The sequence below is a fragment of the Schistocerca cancellata genome, chromosome 6, assembly GCF_023864275.1.
Source record: "Schistocerca cancellata isolate TAMUIC-IGC-003103 chromosome 6, iqSchCanc2.1, whole genome shotgun sequence".
Classification (NCBI taxonomy): domain Eukaryota; kingdom Metazoa; phylum Arthropoda; class Insecta; order Orthoptera; family Acrididae; genus Schistocerca; species Schistocerca cancellata.
The window spans coordinates 471,675,322-471,690,284 of record NC_064631.1 but is presented as its reverse complement, the minus strand read 5'-3'; positions in this window follow the sequence as shown (position 1 = coordinate 471,690,284).

The window sequence follows — 14,963 nt, the reverse complement described above, 5'->3', positions numbered from 1 at the left end:
CACACACCCATGCCCGGACAAGGACTCGAACCTCCGGCGGGAGGGGCCGCGCAGTTCGTGACATGGCGCCTCTAACCGCGCGTCCACTCCGCGCGGCCCGTCGTTCAACGGCCGGCAAATACTGAAGGACTTTTCGCATCACTGGGGAAGCGTCAGTGAACATTTAGTCTCTAATAAAACTTGTTCCTCATGACGCTGATGCAAAGACTTTTAAACACCATGTATAAATTGTGATACGATTGTCTTCGAGCACCAAGCCCTCTACTTTGTATTCCCGGTTTTTAACAGAGCGCAGTAATTCGTTTTCTGTATTTGAAGGGGAATGACGCTGCAATAACCCAAGCTGAGTTGAAGCGTACAGCATCAATGCACCACCGTATAGTGCAGTGGTTAGGGCGCACATGGCGTTTCTATGTGGTCAGACAACTCTGAATGATAATGAACGAAGCTGCAGACCATCGCCCTGTGAACAAGTGTGAATACAAAAAAGAGTCGGTAACAGAAGACATTAAAATCATTCGTGGATCAGTTTTCGACATATTACACGGTATTTCGAACATTTAAAAAGTCCGCCAGACGATGGCAGTAGCGCAAATGTAGGCCTGTTGGCAGTAGCGCAAATGTAGGCCTGTTCCAAGCAAATACAGTTGACTAGAAAAGGACGTATCACTATGACGCTGACACAAAGCAGCAAAGCAAAAAAGCAAGGGAAACTTGTCGACTTACCACCGCTGAAAAAGGCGAATATCCGACCATCAACGGTTTAGGTGATGCTGAGTGCTTTTTGAGACTGCCACACTATGGCGATAACGGATTGTGCTATCAAGGGCAAACCGTCAGAGGAGCACACAACAGAAATCTCCTACCGAGTCTACGGGATACTGTCAAGACGAAGCGATGCGGGAGGCTGCCCAATTGGGTAACTTCGCTACACGATCGCGGCCCAGTTCGTTTTGTACAGGACACAGTCAGACATGCTGCTTTTTCGGCCTCTTTCGTTCAGTCCTCCATGTGACTATCCTCTTTCTCGGATGAAGAAATATTTCGTAATTTTTTCTGGCAATTCGTGAAATATGCCCGCTTTAGCCCCTATAGTTTCGTGAACTTCCGATAGATGGCGGTGCTATACGTACCCTTCAAAGTGGTGTCTACAATGGAGGTGCGTTCCTAGTAGAGAGCTGTTACTAACTTTCTTCTTTCGGAAAACCAGAGAATTGCAGATATTCATATTCGCTTTTAGAATGTCTACGGAGTCATGGCAGTAAACAAAAACACGGTGAGTCGTTGGGCGAGGTTACTCATCACCGCAGAAGGTTGGGCAGACCAGTTCGATCTCCCGCGTGTTGGCCGGCCTCACACAACTGCGATGATGGAACGTGCGAACACAACCATTCGAGGTCATCGACAGACCACAAATACCTCGCTGTTCAAATGGTTCAAATGGCTCTAAGCACTATGGGAGTTAACATCTGAAGTCATCAGTCCCCTAGATTTAAAACTGCTTAAACCTAACTAACCTAAGGACATCAAACACATCCATGCCCGAGGCAGGATTCGAACCTGCGAGCGTAGCAGCAGAGCGGTTCCGGACTGAAGCGCCTAGAACCGCTCGGCCATAGCGGCCGGCTCGCTGTTCAACTGGACGTCTCTGTTAGTACCAATGACACATTCGTCCAACAGTAGTGGGACCGAAAGGGATGTGTCCGCTAAGTTTCTCACCTAATAGAAGACCATAAAAAGCAACGAAGGACCATCTGTGCTGTTTAGCTTGTGCGTTACGAGGCTGATCGTGCCACTTTTTCGTCGAAAATCGTCATCGCCAATGAAAGATAGGTTCATCACTTCGAAGCGGAAACAAAACGGCAGTCCGTGGAAATGCTCCCTGCCACCTCTCCTCCGAAGTAAATGTTAAAAGCCGCACCTTGAGCCGGGAGAGTCATAGCAACGGACTTCTGGGACTCTGAAAGGGTTTTCTGTTTTCTATCTTCCGTCAGTGTCCAATGATCAACTCTGAAATGTACCGTGCTGTCCTCAGGAAACTGAAGAAACACATTCAACGTGTTCGTCGCTACAAAAATGCCAACGCACTTCTCTCAAACAAGTCTGCACACAAGAGAGGAGCTCACAAAACTTCATTGGACTGTTCTTCCTCATCCACCATACAGCCCGAATCTCGCACCTTCCATCTTCCATCTGTTTGGCCCAATAAAGGATACATTCTGCGGGAAGCAGTACGTAGATCACGGGGAGAATATTGATGCAGGGGAAGTCGTTGGCTCCAATGTGGAGCAGTAGAATTGCACTACGCGGACGTACACGTCCTCCCAGTAACGTGGCGTAAAACCGTCGCATTGAACGAAGGTTATGTTGAAAGCTAGGGTTTTGTACTCCAAAGAGTTGGGAATAATATGTTGTATAGGAATCTTGAATAAAACCATCCCACTTTCAGAAAAAAATTGTTGCATTGCTTACTGAACACCCGTCGTACTTTCTTGACAAAATGAAGCGACAGAAGCGCTGGTACAGTAAGCCCTCGAAGATGGAGTGTTCCATAAACAATGTCGAAGGTGAGTCCTCAGAACCGTAGTTATACTGTTCTGAAACCCACAGAGCCATTTAATATGCGAATTATAGATTTAATGGACAGGGCGTTCCACGCGATTTTCGTTCTCGTGCTGTTCATTCTAGCCTGGTTTGATGTAGCTCTCCACACAAGTCTATCCTGTGCATGCGTCTTACTCTCTGCGAAACTATTGCAAGCTGCAGCCACTAGGGTTGCTTGCTGTAGTCAGCTTTAGTCTCCTCCGCAATATACGTTTCCACCATCTTCAGAGTGGATCCGACGGTCAACCTTCGGCTCGCTCTGAAGATCGTCGGAAAGGAAAAGAAGCAAGGTTTACGTGGTTGCATCCCCGAATTTTAATGTACCACTGAGGCTGTTGCCGCTGAAACTGATGAAATGGCTTGTGTCCCTTTTCAGAAACCATAGGTTACTCTGATCTCTCCATAGTTACCAATCAGCCCCTTTGTGGTTACACCAACAAAACGTATATCTGTATCGTTTATGTACGCAGACTACCTATTTTCACTTTGGTTGATGCAATAGCTGACACAAGTTTCCGTCTCTTCTGGCAAGAAAATGGCTGTTACTAATTGAACAGTCGCAAAGTGAATGCATTGCTTGCAGTATCGTCCTGAAACAGCGACGATTAAGCCCAGGAGATGACCACATGTGCACTTAAACGGCTTGGCACTCCGCAGCAGCAAATTATTCCTCCGTCAGTAACTTAAGAAGTACAACGCCTGGTGCCGAGATAAGTGTTCTGCAAAATGAGATCATTGCTCAAAGCAAGTGCAGCTCCATAATCTGTCAAAGAAACGTTAACTGGAAAATTACGACTGTTTTCAAGTCTAAACTCATTGCTTGTATTACACTCAGTGACTTATTTCTGCTCAACGTTTAGAAAAATACGTTATATCTCTAAATTCATCTTAAGTCTTTACCGGGCTAAAAGTTTTTAAAATGCTTTTCTTTCTCAGCGGTCCAAGTATCTCTACTACGATATAACACGATACGTTTGACGTTATTCGCGTGCCCTTCTTAAACCGTACCTGCTAGTGAATGTAACCCAGTTCTCGCTTTCTGGGGCTATTATTAGACACAGTTAAGTGAAAATTGCGTCTCGTAATGTGGTTTAAGCATTGGTAATTAACATTTTTAAAAGTTTCAGAAGTGGTAAAAATAAGACAGCTTACAATAGAACGACCCTATAACTCTCCATGTCTCTCGTAAATGTCACTGTGGACAGTGGTCATTGTTGGAAGTAGTAATGTAAAAGGCAACACAAACAGCGAGAGCAGTAGTAACTTTTGTTTGCCAGGTACAACAGCGCTATCATTAGCGGCCTTATGGAGACAAATGTAAAGTCGTATACTAAAAGTTACACAGGAAAGAAAGTTATGTCAGGTAAGTCCAAACAGCGTAGCAACAAACAGACTTGATTCTTTAGCGTTGTCCACATAGAAACTGGTGTCTTTGTCTATAAGGCAGCTGCAGCAATAAAGATTGCTAAAGTACACGTACTGTTGTGGTCTGAATTCCAAAGACTGGTCTGATGCAGCCTTCCATGCTACTCTGTCCTGTGCAAGGCTCTTCATCTCCCAATAACTACTGCAACCTACGTTCATTTGAATCTGCTTGCTGTATTCCTGCCTTGGTCTCCGTCTACAACTTTGACCCCCAGCACTCCCTCCCGTCACCAAAGTGACTGTTCCTTCATAGCCTCAGGATGTGTCTTATCAATAAATCCCTTGATTTAGTGAATGTGTGCCACTATAAAGCAGGTTTGGGATGTAGTGGGGTTTGGGCTGGAGGTTGTGCAGCCGTGGGCTTATTTTATACAAGCATTTATTAATAACGTAAGTATTTTCGCATAAACACAATGGCATCAAGTAAATGTTACGTGATTAGTAATGAAACAACAATATTCTGCCCAGAGCTAATGCTTCTCTACGTCCAAAGACATCCACCATCTGTTTGCAACTGCTACATGCAACAGGGCTACTATGGCGACATAGACTATGGACAACAGCAACATAAAATGCAGAAAACTTTTATCTTTGTACTGGAGTATGGCTGTAAGCACTATGAGACTAAACATCTGAGGTCATCAGTACCCTAAGACTTAGAACTACTTAAACCTATCTAACCTAAGGACATCACATACGTCAAGCCCGTGGCAGGATTCGAACCCGCGACCGTAGCAGCAACGCGGTTCCGGACTGAAACGCCTAGAACCGCACGGTCACAGCGGCTGGCTTGTACTGGAGTAGAAAACCCCTTCAGCGTGATTATAAACAGGATACAGAATGTTCTCTTCTACAATCGTACATAAAATAACCATACTCTTGTACCGCCACAGCCACGCTGTGTACCATCGTAACTTTCAACGAATACTTCGGGATAAAAACACATAGGGCAGATCTGGGCACACTGGCCAAAGGGGCAGGATGGCCAGTTGGCATTATTATTTCGTTCAAATGCAGTTAGAATGCTCCACCAACCAATGAAATTTGTAGCAACAGTACCCTCATCGTTCTAGAAACGCATCAGTGCATTTAGATTATCTAGCGGTTAGGGGCATGCATTCTATGTTTCCTTGTTAGTAAACGCAAATTCTGCTTGCTCAAGATATTTTGTTGTGTACTCTAACACAACGCTGTTGATAAACAAGTAAGTTCAATGATGAAAGTCTGCACACGGAGAATTATTTTGGAATTGTTTTCGGTGATAAATGTTTAAAATGTTTTCGTAAACGAACTAAAATGATTCCAGTTTCGCAATGGGGAATAATCACCTACTTAAATTATGACATATCAGCCCATATGAGTAACCTGCCCCGCTGTCTTTCTGTAAGTGCTGTTAGTAAATTTAATGGGTCTAACGAAGTAAAAGTGTAGATCATATCCAATGGAATTTTTACGTAATCAAATTGTGTCCTGCATTGAGTTTGAACAGGTAGCGTTTGTACGATGCTAGTTTCTTTTCTTTTCAATTTTTTATTTTTTATTTTCACCGGTGCCATCGCACGTAGCAAACCTGCCTGATCCTAATACTGTTGGTTGCGTTCTAACTGCTGAAAATAACCCTTCAATTGTTCGTGAACGCAGTGCTAGTCTATGTTATCAGTAAAAAATACCTCTTACGTTAAACGTCGCATCACCTGATCAACCATACTTCCCATAGCCTGAAAAGGTCAGGCATTTTGAGAAATCTAAACCAAGAAAAGAAAGACAGCATAAAAGCGATAAAGAAATTCAGCGATACTGACATTCACTGCAAACTGCGGTACAATGCGAAGAACAAGTTTCGACAAACAAAAAAGCAAACACTTTAAAGATGGCCATGATCATTGGCTTTCGAACCAAGGATGGAAGTATGTCCGATACAGCTAAGTCTGTAAACAGTTCGATTCCCCCGGTGGTTAAAACGAACCTTGCATGGTACAATGGCGCTACACAAAACCGGCACCAGAGCAACTGTAGCGTACCATAGATGACAGTGTTGAACAACATCTGCGATGATATGTGCAGACGAATAGACGTGCAGCTGTTGAACAGCTGACCGCCAGATGGACGAAGGGCCTACCAACAGTGTCCCCTCAACAACTGTTGAGCGAACGTTGTCGCAAAGGCGTCTCCACCACAGGCGCTTGGTTCATGCACCAATCCTGATAGCTGTTCATTGGTGATGAAGGAGGGAATTGGTACACCTGTACCGCAATTCGTCGTCCACTTTGCAGCGGCAGGTAGCCTTTTCAGATGAATGACATTTTGTGCTCCGTTGGACAGACGGCTGTTGACGTGTACAGCGGAAACGTCTGAAAGTCTGGTGCAGTTACCCATTGTGGACGCGGAAGAAAAATCGCCAAACAGCCATACGGTCTGAGAAGTTATTTTATTTTATTCGTCATTTCAGTATGCTATCGTCAGGATAAATATGCATTTCATGTATACACAATCAGATATATCATTATTGGCATACTGGAGCCATCAGTAAATGGATACCGTGAATTTACTATTCTAGTGCTTCTTTCGAACACTTGATGACAACTTTTGGCAATTTTCCTTGGTAAAAATGCATGCAGTAAGTTCTGGGGAATGTTTTCATGGCATTTCCTACGTGATCTCATTATTCTGGAAGGTTCAGTGCATCAACGTTCCAAGATGCTACTAAGGTGGGTGTAAAATGAATGTGCGCAACGGAAAATATAAACGCTAAATGAAGATTTGGCCCTGTCTGACTACCCCCTGAAGCAGATCTTAGGAATTCTATAAATTACAATCTAAGCATAAATGAATAATGAATCAACTAATCCTACTAAATGTTAAACATTGCTCCTGCTCATATATTTATTGTAGATTAATAAAAGAAAAACCTTTAGATTACAAAGTTTACACTTCCTAAGTAAAATTACTAATCAATTGCCTAACTCTGCCCCTTATTATGACTGCACGGTTTGATATCAATAACTCGAAATGACTGACATCATCTACATATCAAACAGTAGAAGACACTACTTTCAAAGATGATCTGCGGTGGTGTGGAACCAGTGGAAATAAAATAACATGATTACAGCTGTTTACCTCTTATAGCCCTAATAAGCCGAAGCAATTTGCGATATCACCGTATGTACTGCGTCCGGTGCGTCGAAGTGATGGTTCTCGTACTCGTCTGCGACGATGGAAGAACTCCAGCCACATATAAAGTCTTTCAAACACTAGGACGCCAGAAAGCGGTCCTCTGACTAATATACTCTAATACTGTCTTCTCCTCTCGTTGTTCTACAGACGAGAAACGCGAACTCCCAGCCACGTGGACGGAGTTCAGATAACGTCTCAACGTAAGTATAGGCACAGGAATTGCTGTCAGTTACTGACCGCTGCGTACTCAACGACGACTTCCAACCCGGAGGTGAAGTCCAGAATCGTATAGGTTCGCAACAGTACAGTGGCTAACTGTTCTAACTATAAACTCTCCGGAGAGCAGAGACAGGAATTCCGTCTGTGCCAACGAAGCTGATATCGAGCGACCGTCACACACGGGGGCTCACAACGGGAGACCACGTCTCTTCACCGCTCAGCTCCCCACCATCGTAATTCTGAAAACGAATCATATTCCCGAATCCACGGAATATTCTCCCTCTCTACAAATTCTTCCGAACGCAGACCAACCATATTTTAGTCTTTTGTCGCCCAGCGCGGCAAGTTTGCGAGGAAAAACCTATACTCGGACAATGGCATGCTTCTGAGTAAAAATGCTTGGAAATAACCCAGCCTGTTTGGTTTCGGAGGTGTTGCTTCTTCGTGCCTCGCACCCGCGTCCAAAATTTGCTGAGTTCGGAAGTATTATCCGGTCATCCTTCTGGCCCTACTACAATAGCGGCAGGCGGTCACCCTATTGTGCTCCAGAGCTCCAGACACTCCATCACCTTTCATGTAATAAGCGTTAACAATTATTTACAAGACGTATGACAATGTCAGTCCCCTTTAAATATTCATATATACGATGCACAACCTATCAAATGATATGTAATTGTGGTTGTAGTTCACGGCAAAGTATGTGGTTGAATGCTTGTAGGATGCGAAATTACAGCCACCTGACAACGTAAGTATGCATATGTCCTTGGGGACCATGTCCATCCCAGTAAGCAGCTTGTTTTTCCGTGGCACGGTGGTATCTACAAGCAGGAAGCAGAACGGTGCAACGTGCCACATGGCTCGCAGTGTACGTGCGTGATTCGAAGAGCATCAGGATAAGTTTGCTGTAACCCTCTGGTCATCAAACTATCCGCATTTAAAACCAGTCGAGAATCTGCGGGACCACCTCAGTCGAGCTGTTCCCGCTATGGATCTTCAACTGAAAAACCTTGAGCAGCGGGCGATGGCACTGCAGACGGCATGGCTCCACATCGATTTCAGAATCTGATGCAAGACACAGCTGGCCCTCTTTGTGGATGATACCGGCTTCCAGACTGAAGCCATATTTCTCGACTTTAGAGAGGCTTTCGACTCAGTTCCGCGTTGTCGCTTGATCCAAAAAGTGCGCGCTTACGGTCTATCCGATGTCATATGCGGTTGGATAGAAAGTTTTCTAACAGACAGATAGCTGTATGTCATCCTCAACGGGGTGACTTCAGCAGAAACAAGTGTAATATCAGGTGTGCCCCAGGGCAGCGTCATAAGTCCACTGTTTTTTACAGTTTACATAAACGATCTGATTGATGGTATTGACAGCGGCATTAGACTGTTTGCCGATGACGCTATAGTCTATAGGAAAGTAGTATCACACGAAAGTTGCGAACAAATCAATGACGATTTTCAGAAAATAAATGCGTGGCGTAATGACTGGCAGTTATCTCTTAGTAAGTGTAACATACTTCGTATAACAAGGCGAAAATCCCCATTAATGTACGAGTACAAAATAAATGCTCAGTCTTTGGAAGCGGTAACATCTGTCAAGAATCTGGGTGTGACTATTCGAAATGATCTCAAATGGAATGATCAGATTACACAAGTAACGGGTAAGGCGAACTCTAGATTGCGGTTTATTGGTAGAATCCTCAAGCGATGCAGTCCTTCATCAAAGGAAATAGCTTACAATACGTTAGCTCGTCCAGTCTTAGGGTATTATTCGGCTGTATGGGACACTTACCAGTTGGGTCTGATTCAAGAGATTGAGAAGGTCCAAAGAAGAGCGGCAAGATTCGTGACTGGTACATTTAGCCATCGCGAAAGCGTTACAAATCTCATAGAAAGTCTGAAGTGGGACACACGACACACTTGCAGATAGACGGCGTGCTAAACGGAAGGGGCTGCTCACTAAATTCCGAAATTCGATATTCACCGAGGATGTCGAGCTTATATTATTACCACCAACTTTCAAATCGCTCAATGATCACCACTCAAAGATAAGGGAAATTAGAGCTCGTACTGAGGTGGTCAGTCGTTTTTCCCTCGCGCCGCGAGTGGATCAGAGGGGGGGGGGGGTGGGGGGGGATGTGACTTTGGCGCGAATTGTGCCCTCCGCCACACACCACTTGGTGGCTAGCGAAGTACATATGTATATATGTTGACTCCCTTCAGTTGAAACTTCCGGGGTGAGAGGCCGTGCGTGGTCGATGTATAAAATTTCCACCTGACGTTTCGTCTCCATCTGCGGGTGACATCTTCTGAGGTTGTCCGGCTACTCTCACTGAGGCTCCAGGTACTCTAGCATTTATAGAGCGCATAGAGGGCACCACCATTCGTCACGTGATGCCGACGGTATGCCTATCTTTGGAAGGCGTCATCATTCACGATTAAGAGTAATCGATTGTCATTCTGCTGGTGCAACGTCGACATCCATATTTTGTCCAACTTTAAAACTTCCTCTTTTCTATTAAAATTGTTATGGTGTTTGTGAATTTCTATTGCTTCTCTATACATGCGCGCAGGATAGTGGGATGTTCGTGCTAGAACGCTTGTCTCATTGAATTTAATTTCGTGATTCCCATCTCGAAAAACATGCTCAGCTACGGCCGATTTTTCGACGTGTCCTAAGCGACAGTTTCTTTTATGTTCGGCTAAGCGGGTGTTTACACTTCTTTTCGTTGTTCCAATATATACTTGTCCACAACTGCATGGAATTTTGTATACCTCAGGTGTTGCTAGGGGATGTCGGGCGTCTTTTGCAGTTCTTAAATATTCCTTAATCTTATTGGTGGGTCAGAAGATTGTTTCTATCCCATACTTGGCCAGCACTTTCCCGATACGATCCGTGACCTTATTGGTTACTCTGGACTTCTGGCTTCTTTTTTTCTTTCATGGAGGGCTCGATCAATTTCCTTGCTGATATATCCGTTTTTCATGAAGGCTGACCGTAAGTGATTCAGTTCATCTTGCAAGCCGGCTCGCGGATTTTGTTGGCTCTGTCCACCAAGGTTTTCATGACACCTCTATTTTGCCTAGGATGATGGTTAGATTCCTTGTGGAGGTATCGATCCGTGTGAGTGTTCTTTCTATATATATTGTGGCCCAGCGTCCCATCCACCCGTTTAATTACCGATACATCCACGAAATTGAGTCGACCGTTGCTCTCTTTCTCCATCGTAAACTGTATCTTCGGGTTAATGCACCAAGAAGTCATCCAACTCTTCTTCACCATGAGTCCACACTAAAAACGTGTCATCAACATAGCGGTACCATTTAGCTGGCTTTTTACTGGCAGTCTGCAGCGCTCGCTCTTCGAAGATCTCCCTAAATAAATTGGCAACAGCTGGGCTGAGAGGGCTTCCCATCGCCACCCCGTCGATCTGTTCGTAAAACTCGTTGTTATACTGTGCGGCTCGAATCATCTGTATACGCGGATCTGTCAGGCAGGTTCTCCATTCGTATTTCCAATGTTTTTCTTTAGTCTCATCGAGACTTAAATGCAGTCTGCTTGACATAAAATGTCGATTCTTGTACCGGCTTTTTTCCTCTCTTCCTTTTCATTTCTTTGCCTACGGCGTGAGGCACCTTCCGTCGTCGCTAATGAAGTGGGAGAAATATAATTTACATTACTGATCTGACATCTAATTTAACATTCATACTACTCGCCTCAGACATAAGGCCAGCTTCCTCCGATGTTTATCGCTGGAGACATTTGGCTGTCACCATCGAGGTTTGGTAGCGCAGCGGCTCTCAGGGTCACAGCCGGCCGCGTGCCTTACCCGGTTTCGGCGCGCGTCTCTTTTTACTTTTTAGTCGCATGGACCTTGAAATTTGCTGCTGCCTGCAATGAATGACTGCTTTATCTCATTGTCCTCTCGCGTCATACATATTCATTCACGTTATTCGAGGACATAGCACCCTCTTCAGCTGAGCTATGGTCTTTCGTCCCACATACGCGTCGTCATACTCGAGAACAAATGCGCAGTGCGTCCTCCTCATATGGGCAGCCTGGTGAAACACGCCACTCTGAAACGCAGACTTAACGGTACACGGTCTTACGCACCCGACCACTACTGTCGCTGTCACACTTGTTTAGCCGCTAATTCGGGGTGTGCTCGTAGCAGAAGTCTCTCAGCACCTCATGACTGCATTAGCAAATCAATTTTGGGCTTGTGAGTTTTAAAGAATGAAAATGTGTTACACATCATAGCCAAGGATTATGGAATTTCCTTTTACTTAAAAATTGTTCAAATGGTTCTAAGCACTATGTGACTTAACATCTGTGGTCATCAGTCCCCTAGATTTAGAACTACTTAAGCCTAACTAAGGACATCACACACATCCATGCCCGAGGCAGGATTCTAAGCTGCGAAAGGAGCAGCAGCGCGGTTCCGGACTGAAGAGCCTAGAACCGCTCGGCCACAGCGGCTGGCTCCCATTTCTTATACCAGGAAATGGGTTACAGGTATTAGATAATGAAATCAGCCATTAGATTAGAAAGCAATTACATACGGCCAGTGATGGGTTTTCTTCTGTATTCGATATAACCCAGTTTGTGAACAAAGTACTAGGCCTAAAACTATATGTTGCACTTTAAAATAACTTAAAGAGGGACAAAAACTTGTCTTTCATTATGCATTTTGAATCTTGCATTTGTCATGAAAATTAGGACGCAAAATAACTATGAAATTTATAATGCGCTACGTTACTTAAAGTCCGTATAACGAAGCAAAAATTACTTCATTGTGTTTACTGTTTTATATCATGAACAAAGTTCAAGTAATTTAGTAAGGGTGGACACATATTTTCCGGTAAATAATACTTACCTGTCAAAGTCGGTCTCAGTATCTGGACTGACACCTTCGTACATATATAACCTATTAGAACATTCTGTCCAGGGTTGTTGAAATGATAAGCCATTGGAACATTATGTGCCTTTGACCTATTTACTTCATTTATTTATACGTTCTTAACACACACTGTACAATAGCCCTCTTCATACACATATTCTACAATTTTCTTGAACTAGATAAGGAAGATAGTGGTACAGAGAACACAGTGCACCCAACTCAATAGCTGCTAAAACCACTGTAACGCGACTGGTCACAAAAAATCTGTGTACCTATCACGAACCCAGATCCCGGGACCATCTAGAAGAGGATGTAGTCCAAAATGGATGGAATGGAAACGAAGTCCCATGCTTCTTGACAGAGCGTAGGGAAACGATGCGGGAGACCCGCACCGCCGTACTAGGCAAGGTCCTAATGGAGGTGGTTTGCCGTAGCCTTCTTCCGAGCGTAATGGTGATGAATGATGATGATGAAAAAGACACAACATCACCCAGTCATCGCAGGGCAGGTGAAAATCCCTGACCCTGCCGGGAATCGAACCAGAGATCCTGTGCTCGGGAAGCGAGAACGCTACCGCGAGACTGCGAGCGGCGGACAAAAGCATGTTGCGGTAGCGGGAAACGAACCCGGGCCTCCTTGGTGAAAGCAAGATATCATAACCACTAAACAATACCGGACCAAAATGGATATTAATTAAATTGGTTCTCAGACTTAACTGATATAATATTCTGGAAATAGTTACTTACGTGAAGAATATAGGCCTCACGGTTAATAACAAACGCTGCAGATTTTGACAATATGAAACACAGAAGCTTCCTGTTATTTTGTAACATCGGTTTCATTATAGATAATAAAATTAGAAAAGTCTAAATGAAGGCAGAAATTTTGTTTGTACGAAAACTGAAGCATAAATTATTATGTTTACTGTAAAGTCGTTTTTATATCATTAAAGTTGACAACTGCTATTTCTGATTTTCATGATATAAGAAGGATATTACAAATGGATAGATATGTTAACAGAAAAACAATTTTCTGGCAACCAAATAGTTAAGAAATATCAACAAATGAGATATATGTAATGTAAGTAATAAAACTAACCCAAGTCTGCCCACAATTTATACGGAATCAAACATTTCGGTTAACATGCGGAAGTTCTGAGGAGGCAAGTTTCATTACAAACCGCAATGCCTGTCAAAAAAGTAAAGCACCGAGACGACATTGTGTGTTAGTGTAACTTCGTTCGTGTGCACGCTATCGGCTGGTGTATAGATGATTAATTTGCAGTTCTCTGGGACAGGTAGGACGGCCATTCTGTCATTCCAAACTACTGGTCAGAGACCAACAGCAACCAAGCTAGGGAGTTACCGCCCCATGCTTAGGCATCCTTTGTTTACGTATGCTACCAAGTTAACAGTAGCCACTTAGGTTCTAGGTGCAACATACACTGACGCGCCAAGGAAACGTATAGACACGCGTATTCAAACACAGAGATATGTAAACAGCCAGAATACGGCACTGCGGTCGGCAACGTCTATACACCGTATAAGACGACAAGTGTCGGGCGTAGTTGTTAGATCGGTTACTGCTGCTACAATGGCAGCTTATCAAGATTTAAGTGAGTTTGCCGGCCGCGGTGGTCTAGCGGTTCTAGGCGCTCAGTCCAGAACCGCGTGACTGCTACGGTCGCAGGTTCGAATCCTGCCTCGGGCATGGATGTTTGTGATGTCCTTAGGTTAGTTAGGTTTAAGTAGTTCTAAGTTCTAGGGGACTGATGACCTTAGAAGTTAAGTCCCATAGTGCTCAGAGCCATTTGAACCATTTTAAGTGAGTTTGAACGTTGTGTTGGGGTCGGCGCGCTAGCGATGGGACACAGCATCTCCAAGGTAGCGATGAAGTGGGGATTGTCCCGTACGACCATTTCACAAGTTTACAGTCATTATGAATCTGGTAAAAAATCAAATCTCCGTCATTGCTGCGGCCGAAAAAAAGATCCTGCAAGAACGGGACCAGTGACGACTGAAGAGAATCGTTCAACGTGACAGAAGTGTAACCCTTCCGCCAACTGCTGCAGATGTCAATTCTGGGCCATCAACAAGTGTCAGAGTGCAAACCATCCAACGAAACATCATCGATATGGGCTTTCGGAGCCGAAGGCCTAATCGTGTACCCTTGATGACTGCACGACACAAAGCTTTACGCCTCCCCAGGGCCTGTCAACACCGACATTAGACTGTTGATGACAGGAAACATGTTGCCAGGTCGGACGAGTCTCGTTTCAAATTGTATCATGCTGATGGACCTGTATGGGTATGGAGAGAACCTCATGAATCCATGGACCCTGCATGTCAGCAGGGGACTGTTCAGGCTGGTAGGGGCTCTGTAAAGGTGTGGGGAGTATGCAGTTGGAGAGATGGAGTGATATGGGACCCCTAACACGTCTAGATACAACTCTGACAGGTGACACGAATGTAAGCATCCTGTCTGATCACCTGCATCCATTAATGTCCGTTGTGCGTACCGACGAACTTGGGCTTTTCCAGCAGGACAATACGACACCCCACACGACCAGAATTCCTACAGAGTGGCTCCAGGAACACTCTTCTGTGTTTAAACACTTACGGTGGCCACAAAACTCCCCAG